Source organism: Staurois parvus, unplaced genomic scaffold, assembly GCF_062004578.1.
Source record: "Staurois parvus isolate SC_StPar_1 unplaced genomic scaffold, SC_StPar_1.0 ptg000097l, whole genome shotgun sequence".
NCBI classification, from domain to species: Eukaryota; Metazoa; Chordata; class Amphibia; order Anura; family Ranidae; genus Staurois; species Staurois parvus.
In genome coordinates, this window is record NW_028317893.1 from 6742904 (window position 1) to 6765644 (window position 22741).

General features: G+C 43.7%; 1 protein-coding gene across 1 annotated transcript in view; it reads left to right on the plus strand.

Moving 5' to 3' along the window:
* The first annotated feature begins 20742 nt into the window (after positions 1–20742).
* LDLRAD4 (low density lipoprotein receptor class A domain containing 4) overlaps positions 20743–22741 on the plus strand; it is a 357659-nt gene continuing 355660 nt past the window's right edge. The window contains exon 1 of the mRNA XM_089671052.1: positions 20743–20842. The gene's annotated coding sequence lies outside the window, so the exon portion shown is untranslated. The remainder of the gene's footprint in view (positions 20843–22741) is intronic.

Below are 22741 nucleotides of genomic sequence, written 5' to 3' on the forward strand. Positions count from 1 at the left end.
GAGACTGCGGAAAGCACAGATGACTGCTGACCTTTGGGGAGGGAGGGGGAGCGGGTACCTGAATTTGACAGGTACCCGCTCTTACTTCCGCGGAGTTGTCCTTTGATCTTACCTGTTCCTTTATCCAGCCGCGCGCTGTCTTCCCGGCTTCTGTAGTGTGGGCGCTCATCGGACAGCCGGATGCCCAGTGCGCATGCGCGAGAAGCGCTGCGCTTTGTGATTGGTCCGGCGGCTTCTGGGATCTGTCATGTGTCCCAGGTACCGCCTTACCATTCACAAAGAGCACTGCATCTTGCGCATGCGCACTTGGGACCCGGCTGTCACGCACACTACAGAAGCCGGGAAGACAGCGCGCCGCTGGATAGAGGGACAGGTACGGTCCCACTGCAGAGCTGAACGGCCGGCCCGGTATTCTGACACGGCGGCGGTGGAAATACCGGACCGGCCGCTCTATATTCGCTCCATAAGACGCACTGACATTTTCCCCCCTTTTTTGGGGGAAAAAAAGTGTGTCTTATGGAGCGAAAAATACGGTATTCTCCTGGCGTGCCCACAGATAAGGCTCGGCGTGCCGGCTGTGGCACGCGTGCCACGGGTTCGCCATCACTGCTCTAGACTATCCATAATTTTAAAAGGGCACCCCATTCTAAAATGTGAAAAACTATTCTGATAGTTTTATATAACACAGTAACATCCACACATGCAGGACGGATACCCAACGTCAGAGGTGATTTATTCTTCCAAAGCAAATACAATTTTGCACACTGGTACTGAGTAGTATTCCAGTGTTTTTCTCTTCCCTCAGTTTTTCTCCATCACTGAGCTAATTTGACCCCAGCGCTGATGGAGAAGGGGAGGGTCAAACAAGGATGCTGTGCAGGCAACTGACCTCCTCATCAACTGATGATGTCATTGGTTGTCAGGACACCGGCGGCTAGAAAGTCGTAATGGTGCACAATGAAAACCTATGGCTTTGTGTAACTAAAAGGCAGGCATTTTCAACCTGCTGGATTGTATACAAGTTTTGGGCGATTTTTAGATATTTTGCCAAGGCACCCCCGAAGAAACCTCAAGGCACCATGGTTGAGAAAGGCTGGTCTAGGGGGTGATAAGTGAAATGGTAGGGGTGATACCCAGTGGTTTGCTTCATCCACAAACATCTCCTTTTCAACTACATCAAGGAACATATGATCTTCGATGTACACAGCAAGTCTTTCATCATTTGGAGTTCTAGTGAACATGTTGTTACCTAGACTGTCCACGCTATGAGCTGTGGTCCCTAAATGGCATAATGAAGGAGTGCATGGCTGTAGTTCGAAAGCATTAAAGGTATCTTTTACTTGCATAAAGCTGGTGCATGGGCTGAAAAGAGAAGGGCACCCATTAGGCAGCACGTTTGTCTTAAATGAGTTTATGTCTGCTGGTGTGTAAGCCCCACCTAAGCATACTTCTCCACCTATAACCGAATATACACCTAAATGGGCATAAGGAGCATTATGGGGTCCATTACTCTGCTCATACACCCTGAGAATATCTGTCCCTAGCTAGAGGAGTATTTGGGCATTAAGGTCAATTGCGGGGATCTTATCTGTTAAGGATTTCAGATTAGGGAAATGCTGTGTAATTTGAGGGATTGGTATTTCTGACCTGTCATCTGTTATCATGTCACATTCAATGAAAGTGAGAAGTTTTATGTGGGTTTTCCCATCAATAGACTAAACAGTGAAGTTAAATGCCCTACACCCTGTTTTTGCCATAGTACCTGAGAATGGTTTTTAGTGTGTACAAAAACGTTTCACCACTAATGTTAAACACATTAACCCCTTGGTGCTGGTGCCTCCTGGCCCTTTCAGAGGTTTGTGACGCTGGGAGGCGGGGCATGTTTTAGGGCCATGTGACCGCTGTTATTGGCTGTCCCAGCAGTCACATGATCAGAAAAGTCCTGATCGCATGTAGTGATTGGGACATTCCGTGAGGCACCAGTAATTATGCTGGGAGTGCACAGGGTGTGTGCTCTCTCGCCGCATGTTTGTTTACTTTTGGTACGCAAATATGCGGTCTCACGGCATCAAAGCCCAGCTGCGGTGAGGCCGCATATTTGCATACTGTCCGTGTGAATAGGTTAAAGAACTCTGATTTGGGTAATGAGCAATTACTTTGATCATCTAACATTGCATACATTTTCACGGAACAGTCAAGTTTGTTAGAGGGGTATACAGTCACTAAACAAATTTTGGAACATGATCTTGGCCTTGTCCCTTCTGCATATACCTCTGTACACTTGGATACAACAGTTGATGGGTAGGTTAATCTCCTTTGTTGGTTCCTGGAGTCTCTGCTGCTCAAGGGGCTGGTCCTGGATGCAGTGCAGACATATGCTGGTCACTACTGCACTCTGTGTATCTTATATTGAGCTTGCAGTCTTTAGCAATGTGTTTGGTGGATACACATCTGAAGCAGATAGCATTTTCTTTCAGGTAAGCTTTACGTTCATCAATGTGCTTGCTTCTGAATCTATGACACTTTGACAGTGGGTGTGTTTTTTTATGGATTGGGAATGAGCTGTCTGTGTTTCAGAGTTGTTAAGATGTAAAGCTGTATCAGTGGCTGGCATCTCTGTCTTTCTGACTGACACTGATGGTCTGTTGCCATGCATTGCTCATATCTCCTCTGTGTTTGCTGACATATGAATCTTGGGTAATTTCTAATCTTTATTATTTATCTATCATCTTGGTTGACGATAAACTTGGTGAAGAAACTGAAGGTGGGAAAGAGACATGAGGATCTTTCTTGCACTTAGAGCCTTGAGAAATCCATTTATCTTGCAGACTGTATGGGAGCTTTTCAATTATTGGTTCAATCCCATATGCTGTGTCTTTGTATCCCAATCCTGATAAGTGGTCTTCGGTCTTGGCTGCATTGACCTCAAACAACATGTCCCCACGTTCTCTTAACTTTAGGTTGTCTCTGTTAGAGATTTCAGGAAAGTCTTCCAGTTTCTTCAACAAAACGTTCTCAAAAGCTTCAGGGCTGCCATAACAGTCCTCTAATCTCTGCTATATTGTTTTACCCCAAGCAGCTGGATCATGAATGAGTGCAGACCTAATTCTTTTGGCTTGTCAAAATGACTCTGGTCCGAGCCACTTTGTTAGCAGATCTACCTCCTCTCTAGCCCTAAAACTGAGATTTCTGATAAATCCTTGGAAAGATGTCTTCTATGCTCAATAGTCCTCGTCAGGGCAATCATCAAATATTATTAGCCTGGTTCTCACTAATTCTCTTTGATTTAGGTGCTTTTCTAGATCAGTTGTCCCGGAGGATTCTAAAGGGCCATTTAAAAGGAGGATACATGATAACCCATGTCGCGTGATGGATGCTGAGGGTTAACATCAACTTTGCTTTCTTGAACTTATACGCTTGGTGCTGGGATAGTTTTAGCGTTAATGTGGAAAGCGGGGGACAGTACAGGCATATCTGGAGAGGGCTGTCGGCATGTCAAGTCAGGAAACTGTGGGAATATGTTGGAAATAGGCTTGATAGAAGCATACTCTGTCATAACTTGGTCTAGAGCAGAATTCTGTACATATTTCTGAATCCTTTTCACTGAATCATGAGTTGCTATTTCCTCAAGATCGTGGAGCAGATCTCTTTCCAAACCATTCACAGTTTCATATACCACGGCTTCTGCTGCTGCAGCTGCCCTTTGAGCCTCCAACACATGCATACTAGCTTCTAACTCTGCTTTCTGGCTCACGGAGGTGGCTTCTAACTTGGTTTTCTGCCTCAAGGAGGTGGCTTTTAACTCTGCTTTCTGCCTCATCAAGTCAGCTTCTTTTTGAGCGTATAAGGCCTCTGCTCATGCTGCTTCTGCCTTTGCTCTCAGTCTGTGGTCTGCAGAACTGGCTGATGATCTGCTGGAATGCACAAAATATCCAGAGCCAGACATGTGAGATCTGGATCTATGATGTGTGAATTAACGTGGAGTACAGTCCCAAGTACAGTTTTCATGTGGATCCTTTTACTTTCAAAATGAAGCTCCTTATCTTTGCCTGTATACACATGCTTTTTTACTGTGAAGGTTCTCTATATTCGTCGGTATACACATGCCTTCTTACTGTGAAGCTTCTTTATCTTCGCCTGTATACAGATACCTTTTTTACTATGCTGTCCTACTAATGGTTACTATGCTGTCCTACTAATGGTTACCTGACAACTAGCAAACAAAAAAGGCAGAAGCAGTGTTGTGTTTCATTCCAAAACTGAATAGTTCTGTAAAAAGGTTTATGTGTATCAAGGGAGGTGGGAAGCCTTCACTGGTGTGCCCTTCTAGAAGCTAAACTGAAACTGGACTGATGTGTGAGTGAAACTTTCTGTTTCCAGTTTCAGGATTTCAGATGCCTCCTTACTCAACACAATGAGAATACAGAACACATGATAAGTTTGAAACTGATGGCCCTGTGTTTGATGTGCACAAGCAAAGATCTGGGAAGCGTCGCACAGCAACAAGTTCTGCTTCCTCAGATATTGTGTTGTGAGAGCCTATCTCGATGACTTTTGCCAGTCCGGTAAAGATTCTGTGGCCCAACACCAGTCTCAACACCAGGAAGGTGTAAGGGAATTCCCGTGAGACGGCTGGCAAATAGACGTGCGCATGCGCACAGAAATGCGCGATCGTGCACACGCACGGCGAACATTGGCGCCAGACGGACTATTTAAAAGGTGCCTTTGCCTGTGCTGAGTGGTCTTCAGCTGTTCCCCATTTCCTGCTCGTTCCTGTGTGATTTCCTTGTTGTTAACCCAGCTTGTTTCTGACCTGACTCTGATTACTCTCCTGCTTGATACTTGTTCCTGACTTTGGCTCTGCTCCTGACTTTGGCTTGCTTATGATTTGGTACCGCGCTGTCTGCCCTTTGATAACTCCAGCTATTCCTATGACATTGCTCCTGTCTCCCAGCCCTGCTTCCTGCCTTGCTCTGGTGCACACCTGGCAACCTACCAAACCAGCTCTGCATATCACTACTGATCCTGAATCGGAGGTTCATCAGTCTCCCAAAGTCTCCAACTGCAAGAGCTGCAAACAACATCTGCTGGCGCTCTTGTCCTCCTGGTCCCTAGACACCCTCTGTTCCACTTCCAGTGGGGTCAGGGCTAGTGACACAAGTGAGGACGAGCTCGTCATTTCAGTCTCCAATCAGGTACATGACAGTACCAGTCAGCCAGTGATGGAGTCTGAAAGGGAGGCCTCTGCAATGGGGGACATCTGTCAATCAATCTCTGTCTTGTCTTACTTGGTGCAGAGTTTGCAAAGAAACCTTGAGCACATGGAAAACCAACTACCAACCAAGTCAGATGTCTCAACAGCCATGGGTCCCTCTGCAGTCTCAGGCATAACTACCCAGACAGAGCTCAGCATGATTCATGGAATTTCTCTTCCACCGGAACCCCAGGTTCCAATACCTGAGTATTTCACGGGAGACCGCAGGAGGTTCCGAACCTTTCGTAACTTCTGTGAGCTATATTTTTCTCTGCTACCAAGAACCTTTGCATCACAAAGCACCAAAGTGGGATTCATTATTTCACTCCTTCAGAATGAACCACAATCCTGGGCACACCACCTTCGTGAGCAACATGATCCGGCTCTGACTTCTACAGACTCTTTTTTCTCAGCGATGTCACAACTTTCGCTGATCCCTTCCGTCGTCAGACTGCGGAATCTATGCTTAGCAAGCTACAGCAAGGCCAAAGATCTATTGAGGAATATGTCACTGAGTTCCGTATATGGTGTTCCGACACTCAATGGAACTAGTCTGCTCCCCGCCATCAGTTTCACCTTGGTCTCTCTAACATCTTGAAAGGTGAGCTTGCTCGAGTTGGGGTACCAACCAGGCTAGAGGAGCTGATAAACCTAGCCATTCATATCGACCGATGGCTCCGGGAAAGGCAGGGTGAAAGAAATAGCAGGGGTGCCTTGATCTGCTCTGAAATAGAGACTCCTGTCCCCTCACCCACTGCTGTCACATCAGACATACTCTGCAGCAAAATGGGGCTTCATAATTCTCCTCGTAGGAGCTTTTGGAGACCACCTTTATCCTCTGCTGAACGTCTTTGACGACAAGACTCCAACCTCTGCCTCTACTGTGGAGATGCAGGTCGCTATGTACTGACATGTCCAGCGAGATCACCCAAGCCCTCTCCTAGCTGGTTCCATATGATGCACCCACAAGGGACGAGTCAAACACACCTCTCCTTCCTTCTTCACTTGCAACTTGTTGAAAGAACTATTTCTGTTTTAGCAATTATAGACTCTGGTGCCCGTAGCTGTTTAATAGATTCTACCTTTGCTAATCAATACAATATCCCTCTCTGTACCAAGAAACAAAGATTTTTGGTCCATCTGGCTGATGGCTCTGGTATCAGTTCTGGCCCAGTGATGCAAGAGAATATGCCAATCTTCTGCCACTCATCCTCAGGACATCAGGAACTTCTACGTCTGGATGTCATAACCTCACCAATGAGACGGCTGGCGAATAGACGTGCGCATGTGCACAGAAATGCGCGATCGCGCACATGCACGCGCATGGTGAAGACTGGCGCCAGACGGACTATTTAAAAGGTGCTTCTGCCTGTGCTGAGTGCTGACTGGTCTTCAGCTGTTCCCCATGTCCTGCTCGTTCTTGTGTGATTTCGTTGTTGCTGACTCGGCTTGTTTCTGACCTGACTCTGATTACTCTCCTGCTTGATACTTGTTCCTGACTTCGGCTCTGCTCCTGACTTGCTTGCTTATGATTTGGTACCTCGCTGTCCGCCCATTGATGACACCAGCTATTCCTATGACATTGCTCCTGTCTTCTAGCCCTGCCTCCTGCCTTGCTCTGGTGCACACCTGGCGACCTACCATACCAGCTCTGCATATCACTACTGATCCTGAATCAGAGGTTCATCAGTCTTCCAAAGTCTCCAACTGCAAGAGCTGCAAACAACATCTGCTGGCACTCTTGTTCCCCTGGTCCCTAGACACCCTCTGTTACACTTCCAGTGGGTCAGGGCTAGTGACACAAGTGAGGCTGACCTCGTAATTTCAGTCTCCAGTCAGGTACGTGACAGAAGGCCTCCCCTGCTGGACCAGAGGTTGAGCAGCCATCATTAAGCCAGTGACTACGCCCACTCAGGGGGATCCTTAATGCATGCTGGAGGTGATCATTGAAGAATTTGTATCTTTTCCTTCTCAAATCCTGGATTTATCGGATGAAGATGTTGGTCCGGACAGCACCTGCTCCCTCATGAATCTGCCACTGCTGGACTTTGATCACGCCCCATTGCTGGTGTGCTTCTGGGATAGAAGACCCCATTCATGCTAAAAGAACCACACTCCTGAAACCGGCCCAAGGAATCTTCCTGGGAAGATCTTGTGTTTGAGTTAGATGAGAAGTTGTCTCCAATTCTGGAACTGAGTGTCCCTCCGCCACATCCCCAGTTACCAAGAGCACTGCTGGCTGCCCCGCAATGTTCCATCGAGCGAACAGAGCATAAGTTCTTCTGTCCACCAAACAACTACTTGCCTCAGGGGTCTCTTCACTACAAGGCACAAATCACTTGTCTCTCACAGTTTCAAAAGGTACGTGGAACAATACAGTATGTCCAGCACCAGTATAACAGAGTGTTCCCTTATGAACCAGGGCAACTGTTCTTGTGTCTGGAGGAGGAGAGGCCAAAGCTGTACAGTACAGCTGTGAGGTTGAAGATACATATTCCTGAGCACCTGCGAAGCTTCGAACAACAAAATGAATATGTGCAGGCCAAGTTCCACAAGGTCTACAGGTTTAATAAACATGGGTAGACATATCTACATAGATAGGGTGGAGATAGTGAAACTGGATGGTAGGCTCCTGGTTGTCCATCGTATTCTTGGTTCTCACTCTGAAAATCCATCTATTTGCCAGACCCTGTCTTTTATGTTTGAAAAGGGAGTTTTGTGCTTGCAACGTGTTTGAATATGCTCTATTACTGGGTACATTGCTGCTTTTATTTTGTACCAATATTTTCGCACTTAGACTGTGCTACTATTATGTGAACACTAGTTGGTGTGGGGATGGGACACAACCAGGACAGCTTGCATCAAAGGGGTGGGGGGTATGTAGGCAGGTTATAATTTAGCCTAGATAGCAGCACGCCCAGGACAGGAGGGTCCGACCTACTCGTCCTGTGATGATATATAAAACAGTGGTCTGGAACAGCAGCAGAGAATTCCTCTGCTGCTGTCACCATAGGGGTCCCATTTTGTCATTATTGCCGGAGTCTGTGCCCAGAGTTGTCTACCTTCAGGAGCCTCCAGCAATGTTGAGAGATTGCTGGAATCGTTAGTCCACCCTGAAGATGCCAGCTGCTGGTTTATGCAAGAACTGGACACTGCCACAAATGGACATTGCCTTCGCAGGTATGATGGGGCAGCACACAAGCCTGAGATAGGGTTTAGGGAAGTAGGGTAGGCAGCGTACACTTTAAATGTTGAACTTTACAGTAAAACTTTCAAACTTTGCCTTCTGCCTGGTCTGAAGTTATTAGAGTGTGCACTGCAGGTAACTAGCACACACAGTCTACAGCACTGGGTCACTAGACACATTGGGGTATGAAGACAGCAAGTGGTTACCAGGGTAATGAAAACTAACAGTCAGCACAGCAGCCTGTTGTAAGCATGTACCTGTGTTGGATGGAATAGCCTCTCGCAGCGAGGGAGATGTTGTCAGCACTCCATTCTGCCATTGGTCTGTCTCCTATAGCAACTGGAGCAGACCAGCACCACAGAGGTCCTCATTATGGGCCGAGGTATGGAAAATCAAGAGTTAAGTGACTGAATGCATGGAACCTGTGCTAGGAGCATGGCAGGTGTCCGTTCCGCTACTCCTAGGAGTAAGGAAGTGGAGATATGCTGAACAGGTGGCATGGGCATAGGTAGTGTGTCCCTTCTAATTGCAACAGTACATTGAAGGTGTATATTGGCATCAAGGGAGTCAAATAAAGTTTAATCAACTGTTCCAGTAAAAAGTACCCTATATGTAAGAGAATGACCCGTAACAGGTGCCCAGCATAGCCCAGAAGAATACACCCCAGGATATTTATCTCATGTGTCCCACTTGGCACCCAAGGAGGAGGGGAACATGGAGAGAGTGTCACTCGCCTGCCCTGCACACGGGTCTAAGCTTGACCAATGTAAATATACAAAAATCTCAATTTCAAGTATACCAAAACCTATATATGTTATTATTTAATATTTAACATTTTTGAGTAAGTAATGGTTAAAATCCTGTCGGGATGGTAAAGGTGACGAGTGCTGGATCTCATTGCATTTCTAGGGTTCTAGTTGGGTGGCTGGTTGCTCAGTGGGTAGTTCTAGAGGCAGTTCTCTAATGCTCAGGTAGCGTAAAGTTATTTTATTAACATGGTGGAAAAAGGAGGAAAAAGTCAGTCCTGAAGTATTTGTCCAGATCAATTTTATTTGTGATTTCAGGTAGTGAAAAAGAGGCTAAATCATTTCGGGGGTTAGAAGGGGCCTCCATCTTTTTGGTTTGGAAATATAAGGGAGGGCTGAATTCTGAAAGATTAAGATGAAGTATTCATTTCAAATGTCAAAAGAAAGTCTTTGAAAACAATGTCCACAAAGTACAGGGGTAGGAGTAATTCCCTTGTGGTTCCTGCTAAAAGAGTGCCTGTTATTTTATCTAGCCTATTCAAAATACAAGTTCACCTTACGGGTTTTTATAAAGAAGCATTTAAAATACAAAAAGTGTCTACATTTAATTTTAATAAACATGTTAGAATTGGATATTGATTTCTTTTTAAGGCAGTTCAAATAACAGTCATATAAAGCAAAGGACTGTTACTCTTAGCATCAGATTTTAGCTTACTGCAGGCAGTGAAAATGAAAACGAATTAGTTGTCAGGGGTCACATTTTACAATTAAAGTAAACCTGCACCAAGAAAATATGGAAGCTGCCATTTTCGGACTCTTCTTTTGAAAATGGTTATTGCCTGACTGTCAAGACATCAATGATCTGAATAACTGAACCAGAACAAGTATGCAGATCAGGAGACCCGGCTTTCCTCTGAGTTTGTGAATTACATGTTTTTTTTCTGGGTCAATAGCTCAATGTATTGAAGCCATGGACAGCTAGGTAACTAGCATTTCAAAAGTACATGTTCCCTTTGTCATTGTCTTTTGAGTAAGTATAGCCCATGATGAGTTTAGATACACTAGTTTAACATCTAAAATCCCTTTGAATTATTTTTAAACATTGTTTGCTGGGTTTAAGGCTCTCTTTGGAGTTCTAGCTGTGCTCACCCACCTTGTGTTGTTTATACTCCTCGTGCAAGCAGAACTTTTAAGAATGCCCTGCACCCGGATCACATAGTACCACGCGATCAAGAGCACGCAAATGCACTGTTTTTTTCTTTTTCGTCATTAACTTTACATTGACACTTATTGAAGATCACAGAATGCAAGTTTCCTGTACCGTGTTCAAGTGTAAGGCTCCATGCACACTGGACATTTTGATAACGCTGGTAACATTAGCTGTGTAAAGTCACATTAAAAATGTGAGTTTTTCAGCTTTTTTTTAGCATTTTTGCATTAGCTTTTATTGGCATTTTTCCATGATTAGCGCAGTTTTTCCACATTTGCGTTTTTAGCTTTTTTTAACCAAAAAAGTAATTTTTTTGGTCAAAAAAAGTCCTAAAATGCCGGATTGCTGCGTTTTACCGCATTTTCAGCGTTAGAGCATTTTTACAGCAAAAAAACTCCTCTAGAAACCCACTACTCCTGGGTTTTTTTATCCAGCCAAAAAATGTTGATTACAGTCTGTGTGCATGGACACACAGGATAACATGCTTACTGGCTGTAGAAAACAATGACAAAAGCCAAAAACAGCAGCTGTAACATCAAGTGTGCATGAAGACTTAACCAACACTAAACAAAATGGTTACTTACCAATGCATGGAGTCTAATTCAGGCCATAGACGGTTCGTTTATTGGCCGATTTTTCGTCCGAAAAATGAAACATCGTTCGTTCTGTAATCCGATGTTGCCACCAATGATTTTCAAAATCGTCCGTTTTTCGCAAATTTTCCAGCATGACCGATAAACAAAATGAGGAGGAACCGCAAAAATCGGCCGATGCCATTGCCTCACTAACAGTGCGAAAATCGGCCAATTATTCTTTGGGATGAAAAATCGGCCGATAAACGAACCGTCTATGGCCTGCATAAGCCTGTTTTCCCTGCAGCTGATACATTTCACTGCTGTGAATCACCTTTGCTGCCATCCGGGATTTGGGAGTTGGCTGCAACTTCGTGATGTGTTACAGCCAGCTCTCCACTGTGCATGTGCAAGATCATGTGGCGCAGGGAGACTGGTTCTGCAGCCTCTTAGTCTAGGTTCACATCTATGCAGGTGGCATTTGAGGCATTTTTGCACTTGCGTTTTTGACGTGTTTGTGCCACTTTTTTATGCTTTTTGCATTTTTTTGTTTCTTGTTGCTAGGCAGATTTAAAACACATCAAAAAACACATCAAAAATTTGGCAAAAATGCAATACATGCTTTTCTGCAGCATTTCCATTGAAGTCTATAGAACCAAAAGAGCAACTTTTTGCGTTAAAAAAAGTCCCTGACCCTTTCCAAAAAACATACCGGGTGAAAACACAGAGATGTGAACCTGTCCCATAAGAAATTATGTTAAATGGGCTGTACTGCGTTTCTGAAAAATGCAAAATGTGGTAGAAAACATTTAGCTGTGAACCTAGGGTTAGAATGTGTGAGGCTATCCCTGCAGGATTCATGTGAGGCAGGGGTGGGTGGTGGGACAAGGTGACATCATCTTCTCCTAGGCAAGAGCTTAGGAAGTAGGAGCATGTACAGGCAGCTACTTGGTTACCCCCCATCCTCCCAAAAAACTGCAACTCAGAGACTGGTGGAGGGAAAGAATGAATTGTTTCTGATTTTACAGAAAGAGCAGATCCTTGTTTTTGGAACAAGGTTGGGATGAAGGCTCCATTCACATCAGATGTGCTGGCATGTGTTGATCAGTGCATGCCAGTGCATATACAGAACGTTGTAAAAGCAATGTATTTCAATAGTAGCAGTTTACACCAGTGCATTGCTCTGTGTGGCAGGCGCAGCACCCTTTGGTGCCTAGTGCGCTGTGGCATTAGAACAATTATGCAATTGCTGTTTCTTTGTTGATTAGACTGACTTTACTCTGTAATTCCTCCAATGCCGCTCTATGGATGCAGTAGGTTTAAAGAGCACACCAAATACTTTAGTTAACTTCTTTAATAACTTCAATCTTCTTCATATAACACTGCTTACAATGGCTTGTTTTGTTTATCTTACAGTGACTTATTTGTTTCATATTACAATGGTTTAATTCATATTACATTGGGTTGATTCGATAGCTTATCTCGATAAATTCGATAGATTCGATTGGATCCGTTAGCTTATGTTGTTAGATTAATTTGGTAAATTCGTAAATTCGGTAAATTCGTTAGATTCGGTGGAACTACAAGTAAACACACACACAACAGATTTTACACACAGATCTACTTGCACTGTTAAACAATAGAGGAACACACAAGTGCATTAAATACCTATTTGGCCTTCTCTGTTTCCATAAAGCTTTGGCCTTCTCTGTTTCCATAAAGCTTCTCTGACTGGAACTTTGTCTGTTTCCTCTTCTGTCTGATGAGCATGTGTCTCTAGAACAATCTAGCAGGGAGTTTTACACAGGCATAAATGTGAAACTGGCTGGGATTGGTTAAGGCTCTGTACAGTGTGAGGCTGTCTGTGATTGGTTCAGCTCTATACTGACTCTTAAAGGCATATTTTCCTTTTCTGCTTCTGCTAACACAATGAATATATAAATGTCATATAACATTCAAAGACATAAATTACAGCAATGATTCTGCTTTTGGCTTTAACATATGCACATATACACTGTACTGAGGTTATTGGCAGGTTTGGTATACACATATATGTGAACCATATTAGCAACCTAGGACTGGTCTTAGCTGGCCAGCTACACTCTGATATGCACTGCCCTACACTGAAATTTAGAACAAGACCTACTTTACATGTATGTAAATGCACCGTAATGTGCAAAAAACACAGTAGTCAGTTGATGTTTCCTTTACAAATAAAGTAGAACTAAAGACACTTTCTTTTTTTTTTCATTTTGGATAGAGTAAGGAAGGGTTATAACCCCCTGACAGTTTTTTTTTTCCATCTGTGTCCCATTGAAGAGATTTTCCTTCACTTCCTGTCCCACAGCCAACACAGTAGGTAAGAGGAAATCCCTCCAAAGTGAGGGGATCCTGAAGCGTCACCATAACATTGGAAGATTCCTCCTCTATTACTGTTCTGGGGTTTTTGGGGTTTTCTTTTACTTTCACTTTTAGTGATAAATGTAAACAGGACTAAGGCTACATGTACACATGAACTCCCATAGATGTTTAGCTCTGCGGCAAAAACATGTGCAAACGCGGTACCGTATTTAGTTGTGTTTAGCACTTGTACATTTATTCATTTGATTGGCCAGAATATTTTCCATTGACATGAATAAAGGCCCAAGTGCTCAACGCGGATAGTGTTTAGGTGCGTTTACATGTGTTTTTGCATTTTTTTGCCAAAACATTCCCCTCCTGAACACAATTCTTCTGTGCTCAGAAGAGGAACGTATAACTGCCCCTAAACGCTGCTGCTCCTAAACTCTGGTAAAGCCTGTCTGTACATGGACACATAGGCCTTTACTGCATTGAGTTCAGGGGGCTTTGGCAAAAAAAACCATCAAAAGCTCCTAAACTCACATTTAGGAGCAGCAGTGTACATGAGGCCTTGTAGAGTAGGTTACTCTCCCTGACCCTAGGTTCACAGGTTGTGCAGTGTTTTGCAGAAACGCAGAACAGTCCATTTAACATGATTTCCTATGGGACATGTTCACATCTCTGCGTTTTTACCTGGTACGTTTTTTGGAAAGGGTCAGGGACTTTTTTGAATGCAAAAAGTTGCTTTTTTGTTCTATAGACTTCAGCGTTTGCAGAGTTTTTGATGTGTTTCCCACTTTAAATCTGCCTAGCAACAAGAAATTTTTTAAAAATGAAAAAAAAAACCCCTGCAAAAAACGCATCAAAAAGGCAAGTCCAAAAAGCAATGCATAAACGGCTCAAACGCAAACTGCATAGGTGTGAAGCTAGCCTAACAGGGGCCCAAGCAGCATTAAAAACTGACAGATGTTCTAATCCATCTCCACTCCATCCAAAACAGAAAAAGCTGTGGAGCAGCAGCAGGTGGGTATACACATGCAACGGCTATGATGCTTTGCTTCATGGCCACATGATAACCCCTGTCACTTTTTGGAGGGCAAAGGGCCTGCTAAATGTGACCTATTCAAGTGAATGAGGACTCTCTGCAAGCACCCTGTGTACATTGTGGCAGGGTTCAAGGAGTTAAAGCAGGCAGTGAGGAGGTGATACAGCACCTCCTCACCCTCTTGTCAAATGATCTCTGAAGAGTGATCCAAATGTGGATTGCTTGTCAGAGAGCAAAGCTAATGGGAATGAGCCCTGTAAAGCAATGTGGCATGCCAATGCACACATTGTGCTGTGAATGGACCCTTGAAGTGTCACTAAAGGCAAAACTTTTTTTTTACATTTTGGGTAGAGTGGAGATGGATTAGGACACCTGTCAGTTTTTATTGCTCCTAGTGACCCCATTAGAGAGATTCACCCCCTCTATATGTCTCTATAATATTTATTGTTATCACCGAAAGTGAAAGTAAAAGAAAATCCCACATTTTGGGCTGACACCAGAACAATATTAGAGGGTAAATCTGGCAATGGGGACACTAGTTCTGGTGACAACCAAGGATTCTATCTCTTTGGAGGGATCTCCTCTCACTTCTTGTTTTGGGACCAGGGGCGGCCTGACCATTTGGAAACTCGGGCACTGCCCGAGGGCTGGGGGTCAGTAGGGGGCACCATGACATGCCCCTGGTACCTTTTTCATAGGCTTTTTTGTGTTTGGGCAAGGACACAGGGGCCCCATGATCCCCTATTGCCCGGGGGCCCCATGAGTTGTCAGTCCGCCCCTGTTTGGGACAGAAGGGAAGTCTCCCCTATGGGACACAGACTGCTAAAAAAAAAAAAAAAACTGACAAAGGTTATAACCCTTCCTTACTCTCTTCGAAATGGAAAAAAAGTTTTTGTTTTACTTTAAAGGATAAGTTCACCTTTTAGAAAAAAAAATAAATAAAAAAACGTGCTTTTATTATTTTTGTCTGCAGGAGCCTGTAAAGCATTGCAGTAGCCATTAGCAGATCGCTGGTGCCATGCAGATCTGTCAGTATATCTGCTTCACCCTGTATGGGATGAATGAGCAAGCAGATATACTGACAGGAAGAATGAATGAACTACCATGGCGCTGTGCAGTGAAGTTCATTGAGGACTACAAGCTGACAGCTGCTAAAGCTGTCAGGACTTGTAGCCTCTCATTCACAGATCATTGTAAATGAGTGACATGGCCGTGTGGGTGGAGCCCTGCACGGCCAAGTTTTTAAAAAATTTGACAGCTAGCGAGGAGGGAGAAGATCCCCCGCTAGCTGTCAAAGCAGTAAGTGGGGACCAGTCTGATCATAACATTTCTTGGGTGTAACATGTTACGAAAGGGGAACTTATCCTTTACACCCTGGTCACATCGGCTGCGACTTGGCATGTGATTTGCATGCCCTGCGACTTGCAAATCGTATGCCAAGTCGTACCCTATTGTCTGCTATTAGAGCGGTCATATCGATGCAGTTCCGACTTGGTCGGATCCGCACTGATTTTTGAAGTAGTGCATGAACTACTTTTGTTGCTATTTGCATAGACATCTGTGTCAGATGTCTAGCAAATCGCAACTGAAATCGTCAGTTTCAATTTTGAAATCGTGCGACTTCACTGTTGTTGCACGATTTCAAAATCAGCTTTGATGTGACCGGGGGGTTAAACTCCAAACTTTATGGATCATACCCCGTGGAGGAGATTTGCTAAAGCTGGTTCACTCAGAATCTGGTGCACCTGTGTATGGCAGCCAATCAGCTTCAAATCTCAGCTGAATTCAGTTGAATTATAAGCTTTGGCAATAAAATCTGGAAGCCGATAGGTTACTATGTAAAAGTGAAGCTGATTTTGCTCTTCCCCTATAGGTCTCATGCACATTGCAGATATCAAACACCTGTTTCACAGACTTTTTTTTTTTGTCATGATAGCCTATGGGGGAGAGTTACTAAAACTGGACTTTATGGATCATACCCTGTAGAGGAGATTTGCTAAAGCTGGTTCACTCAGAATCTGGTGCAGCTGTGCATGGTAGCCAATCAGCGTCTAACTTTAGCTTGTTCCATTAAGCTTTGATAATAAACCCTGGAAACTTTCTATTTACAACTGCTTGCTCCAGTTTTATTAATTAAACCCCATGTGTCCATGTATGCATTGGGGATTAGTGGAAGGGGCGTAAATCTGAACGCAGCAAGATTACATTCAGGAGAGGAGCGTTTGGACAGTAAAAACTCCTGATGTGTCTAAACACGCCTCAGCGCTAAGCACGTTTAGTGCTTGAGCGTATTTTCATATCTGTGGCCAGAATAAACGAATATTCTGGCCAATTAAAAAAAAAAACACATGCCCAAGTGTTTAACGTGCCTAAACGCATTTGTAAAAATGCTGCTTAGGATGGCCATACATTATACAATTTTCTTGAGAATTTTGCTTTAGATTTGCCAAAAAACATATAATACGAGGTCAAACCTGAACAACACTTTACATTTTATCCAATTAGGGAGGCTCTTGCGCTACATAATTGAAGGTAAGGCTGGCCATACACTATACAATTTTCTTACAGTTTTCTGCCCAATTTCCTTTAGATTTACCATCAACTATGTAGCGCAAGGGCCTGCCTAATTGGATGCAATTGAAAGTGTTGTTTAGGCTTGACCTCCTATTATATGGTTTTTGGTAAATCTAATGCAAAAATCTCAGGAAAATTGTATAATGTATGGCCAGCCTTATGCAGGCCATAGATGGGTCGAAAATCGGCCGATTTTTCTTTTAAAAAACGAAAAATCGGTCGTTCAAGTGGCCGACGTTACCACCAATGGTAAAAAAAATCGGCCGATTTTCATCCCGTCTACAGCTGGCAAAAAGTGTCCCTGCAGAGAGCTCTGCTATTTCTGACAGTTCTCTGACAGTTCCTTGACATTTGCAGCGGTTGCAACATTGTATCTATTTGTTTCCATTTAGGATACAGATGTTTTTATTCGGAAACAAATAGATACAATGTTGCAACCGCTGTAAATGTCAAGGAACTGTCAAAGAAATAGCAGAGCTCTCTGCAGGGACGCTTTTTGCCGGACTGGAATTCCTTTTATTTTTCATCCTTCTTCTTCTCCTTCTTCATCATCATCCTCTTCTTCATCATCATCCTCTTCTTCTTCTTCTACTACTTCTTCATCATCATCATCCTCTTCTTCTTCTTCTTCTTCTTCATCATCATCCTCTTCTTATTATTATTTTTCTTCGTCATCATCATCCTCTTCTTCTTCGTCATCATCATCCTCTTCTTCTACTTCTTCATCATCATCATCCTCTTCTTCTTCTTCTACTTCATCATCATCATTCTCTTCTTCTTTTTCTTCATCATCATCATCCTCTTCTTTTTCTACATCATCATCATCCTCTTCTTCTTCTTCTACTTCATCATCATCCTCTTCTTCATCTTCATCATCATCATCCTTTTCTTCTGCTTCTACTTCTTCATCATCATCATCCTCTTCTTCTTCTACTTCTTCATCATCATCATCATCCTCTTCTTCTTCTTCATCATCATAATCCTCCTCTTCTTCTTTTTCTTCATCATCATCCTCTTCTTCGTCATCATCATCCTCTTCTTCTTCTTCTTCATCATCATCCTCTTCTTCTTCTACTTCTTCTTTATCATCATCCTCTTCTTTTTCTTCATCATCATCCTCTTCTTCTTCTTCATCATCATCCTCTTCTTCTTCTTTTTCTTCATCATCATCATCATCCTCTTCTTCTTCTTCTTCGTCATCATCATCCTCTTCTACTTCTTCATCATCATCCTCTTCTTCTTTTTCTTCATCATCATCCTCTTCTTCTTCATCATCGTCATCCTCTTCTTTTACTTCTTCATCATCATCATCCTCTTCTTCTTCTACTTCTGCTTCATCATCCTCCTCTTCTTTTTCTTCATCATCATCATCCTCTTCTTCTTCATCATCATCCTCTTCTTCTTCTTCTACTTCATCATCATCCTCTTCTTCATCATCATCATCCTCTTCTTCTGCTTCTACTTCATCATCATCATCATCATCATCCTCTTCTTCTACTTCTTCTTCATCATCATCCTTCTACTTCTTCTTCTTCCTCTTCATCATCATCCTTCTACTTCTTCTTCTTTTTCTTGATCATCATCCTCTTCTTCTTCTTTGTCATCACCATCCTCTTCTTCTTCTTCATCATCATCCTCTTCTTCATCTTCTTCATCCTCTTCTTCTTCATCATCATCCTCCTCTTCTTCTGCTTCTACTTCATCATCATCATCATCCTCTTCTTCTACTTCTTCATCATCATCCTTCTACTTCTTCTTCTTCCTCTTCATCATCATCCTTCTACTTCTTCTTATTCTTCGTCATCATCCTCTTCTTCTTCATCATCTTCATCCTCTTCTTCCTGTTCTTCTTTTTGTCTTCCTCTTGCAGGTCACTGCTCATGCGCAGATTTTTTATCAGCAAAAAATCGGCCGATTAGCCCATTATTGCCGCGAAAATCGGCCGATTGGCAAAATCGGCCGATTTTTTTCCAACTTTCCCGATTTAAAAAAACGGCCAAAATACCGAAAAACGGCTGAACAAATAGCCCACTAACGATCCGAAAATCGGCCGATTTTCGACCCATCTATGGCCTGCATTAGGCAGCTTTTCTCCTGGGTAGATTAAAAAACACAAAACGAGTCAAATGCGTCAAAAACACACTACACTTTTCTTGAAGTGTCTGCATTGAAGTAAATTGAACCATAAATGCACTGTTTTGCATTTAAAAGTCCCTAACCCATTCCAAAAACGCAGCAGCTGAAAAAAAAGCATAGCTGTGAACACATCCCTAAGAAAACCATGTTAAATGGACTGAAGTGTGCTTGTAAAAGCACCATAAAAACGCATTGGTGTGAACCAGGCGTTAGTAAGGACAGGTTCACACCACAGAAACACAGTCTGGATGCATTCCTGCATGCATGTTTTTTATGTGTTTCAATGTGCGTTTTTGATGCGTTTTCAATATATTCTAGTGTGGTTTTTCCCCCTTTTTCGTTCTGGTGTGCCTTTTGATGGGTTCCTTGCAGAAAAAATGCAGCATGTTCTACTTTGGTTGACTGTACTGCAATGCACTATAATGGTGTGATTTTCAGATTGCTGGTGCAATGGGGTTTACAGGCTCCTGCGATTTTCAGATCACTGGTTCAATGGTTTACAGGCTCCTGCAATTTTCAGATCACTGGTGCAATGGTTTACAGGCTCCTGCGATCTTCTGATCGCTGGTGCAATGGTTTACAGGCTCCTGCGATCTTCTGATCGTGGTGCAATGGTTTACAGGCTCCTGCGATCTTCTGATCGTGGTGCAATGGTTTACAGGCTCCTGCGATTTTCAGAACGCTGGTGCAATGATTTACAGGCTCCTGCGATTTTCAGATTGCTGGTGCAATGGGGTTTACAGGCTCCTGCAATTTTCAGATCTCTGGCGCAATGGTTTACAGGCTCCTGCAATTTTCAGATCACTGGTGCAATGGTTTACAGGCTCCTGCGATTTTCAGATTGCTGGTGCAATGGTTTACAGGCTCCTGTGATTTTCAGATTGCTGGTGCAATGATTTACAGGCTCCTGCGATTTTCAGATTGCTGGTGCAATGGGGTTTACAGGCTCCTGCAATTTTCAGATCTCTGGCGCAATGGTTTACAGGCTCCTGCGATTTTCAGATTGCTGGTGCAATGGTTTACAGGCTCCTGTGATTTTCAGATTGCTGGTGCAATGGTTTACAGGCTCCTGCGATTTTCAGATTGCTGGTGCAATGGTTTACAGGCTCCTGCGATTTTCAGATTGCTGGTGCAATGGGGTTTACAGGCTCCTGCAATTTTCAGATCTCTGGCGCAATGGTTTACAGGCTCCTGCGATTTTTAGATCGCTGGTGCAATGATTTACGGGCTCCTGTGATTTTCAGATTGCTTGTGCAATGGGATTTACAGGCTCCTGCGATTTTCAGATTGCAGGCGGAATGCTTTACAGGCTCCTGCGATCTTCTGATAGCTGGTGCAATACTTTAGGCTCCAGAAACAAAAAAATAATAAATGCACATTTTTTTAACTGCAGAAAAAAATGTGCATTTATTATTTTTTGTAAAAAGGTGAACTTATCCTTTAAGCTAGTGTGCGTGTTGCCCTCATCGCAAATGCGCTTCACCTGCTCAACATCCAGCCAAAGCTTCCAGCTGCTGCATGAAAAAGTTGAGCAGGCGGCTATTCCACGGTGGCATTTACACATCCGTCCAGTAGGTGTCAGCATAGCCTGTGAAAGCGAGCGGCCAGGGCTGGGCAGGAAGCTTTTTCCCCCCTCCCCCTTCACACCTCCCTCTAGAACTTGTCTCCTCTCTCCGGCTGTCAGAGTGAGCTGTAGACTAGCTGCAGACAGAGGGCTGGAGGAGAGATTGCCAGTCCCAGACAAGGAGCCTGTGTGCGCAGACACACTGCAGGGGGAGGTAAGACCCTTTCTTGTGCTCTGCATATGAAGAACACACCACAGCAGCAGCAGAGGGGCAGCTGAGGAGGAAGCAAGGAGGGAGGGGAGGCAAGTGCACAGTCACAGAGCTGCTGTGGGGTTGCAGCTGGAGCTTTTCTGGGAGTCAGGGAGGAGCTGCTGTTTGCAGAAACGTGACAGAGGCCCAAGTTTAATTCTGTCTTTAGGAAAGCCACAACTGCCAGTCACCTCCCTGGCCAGGCTGAGCAGGGAAGGGATGGCTGCTCCCATTGCACAGGGTGCTGAGGATGATGCTCAGGAGTCACCCAGGGTGATGGGTGTCACTGAGGATGAGTTTTATTGAAAGTCAAAGGCTGTGTGTTGGCTTGGTGGAGGGGGTGTGCCCTGTGCACATGCTGATGCTTGTATACTAATGTGCACCTATAGGAGGGAGGTATGCTGCACACTTCTCCCTCTGCTGGGTACCACCACACAGCATACCCCCTCCCCAGACCGGTGGTTAGCCTTTAGATGATTCTGTCTGCCCCCTCCGTCTTACAGGATGGCTCAGTTTCCTGCAATGAATTTTATAGCACAGCATCCTTAAATAATTAATAATACATAACACGGAATATTGAACTGGATCAGAATCTGCTGAATTCCCTGAATCCACAGCTGTGGGGGAATGCTGCATGCAAACGCTGAGCTTTTTATGTTTTACCTAAAAGTCCAAGGCGTCCAAAGATGATCAATCCTCTTATTGACACTGATTAGATATAGGAAGCCACTGCACCGTGTTTTTAGGAACCTTTTTTTTATGAATGGCTTTCCATTAGCTGCCACTTAGTAGCAGCACAAATATATCTTTTAGCTAATTGTTTGTTTTAATAAATTGACCTTGTTGGGATGACGGATTTCAGCTACTTTTAATTGCACGCCAGTTGTGTTTAACTGTGTCTGGGAGGCAGGTTGGGGCAGGTAACTTTGGGAAGTATTTGGATGGTTGGTGCGAAGATTTATCTTGTCTCCACACCCTTTATGGAAAGAGCTTCAGCCTTATGAATGCATTGATGTGCAGTAAAATCTTCAGTCATTTACAGCAGGCGCTGTTAACACTTCATTAACCTGCACGTGCCGTTCTTCAGTGTACTCTGCTAGCATCCGAGTCCCGTCCCTAGGCTAACCAGACCTACTAGGCTAGAGTCAGACTGCCAATGTAGGGGCAAAGGCTTTTGGTTGTTGAATCCTAAACTTTGACTTCTCTTAGCTACAAGTGGTTTATTGCCAAATTCAGACTCCTCATTCTGGAAAATCCGAAAAACTTCAGCCTCTCATTCTTCAAGATGTCAGGAAGATGTGTAGCTTTCCCCACAGCCACCAATCCCATTCAAACAAATTCTTTGGCTGTTATTTTTAAGGGAAAGTTTGAACTGATTGGTTGACGTGAACTAGTTTTATATATAGACAAATGAGGTCCAGTCTCCATGGTCAATGGTATTAGTCATTTCATTGGAGATTTCCACATCTTTTATGCTATCTTCCTTGTGGAAATTCAGGAACAAGGTTTGGGTATAGCCATGTGTGGTGCAGGAGATTGATGAGATGCAAGATAATGTTATTTCATATATAGACAAATGAGGTCCAGTCTTCATGGTCAATATTTAGTCCTTTTTAGGATGGTCCAGTCTGCATGGTCAATTCTTTTTAGCCCTCTTTTAGTAGGGTGGTCCAGTCTGCATGGCCAATGTTGTTTTTAGTAGGGTAGTTCAGTCTGCATGGCCAATGTTTGGCCCTTTTTTTTTTTTTTTTTTTTTTTTTTTTTTTTTTTTTTTTTTTTGTAGGGTGGTCCAGTCTTCATGGTATTAACCCATTTATTAGAGAAGTCCACATCTTTTATGGTATGTTCCTTGTGGAAATTTGG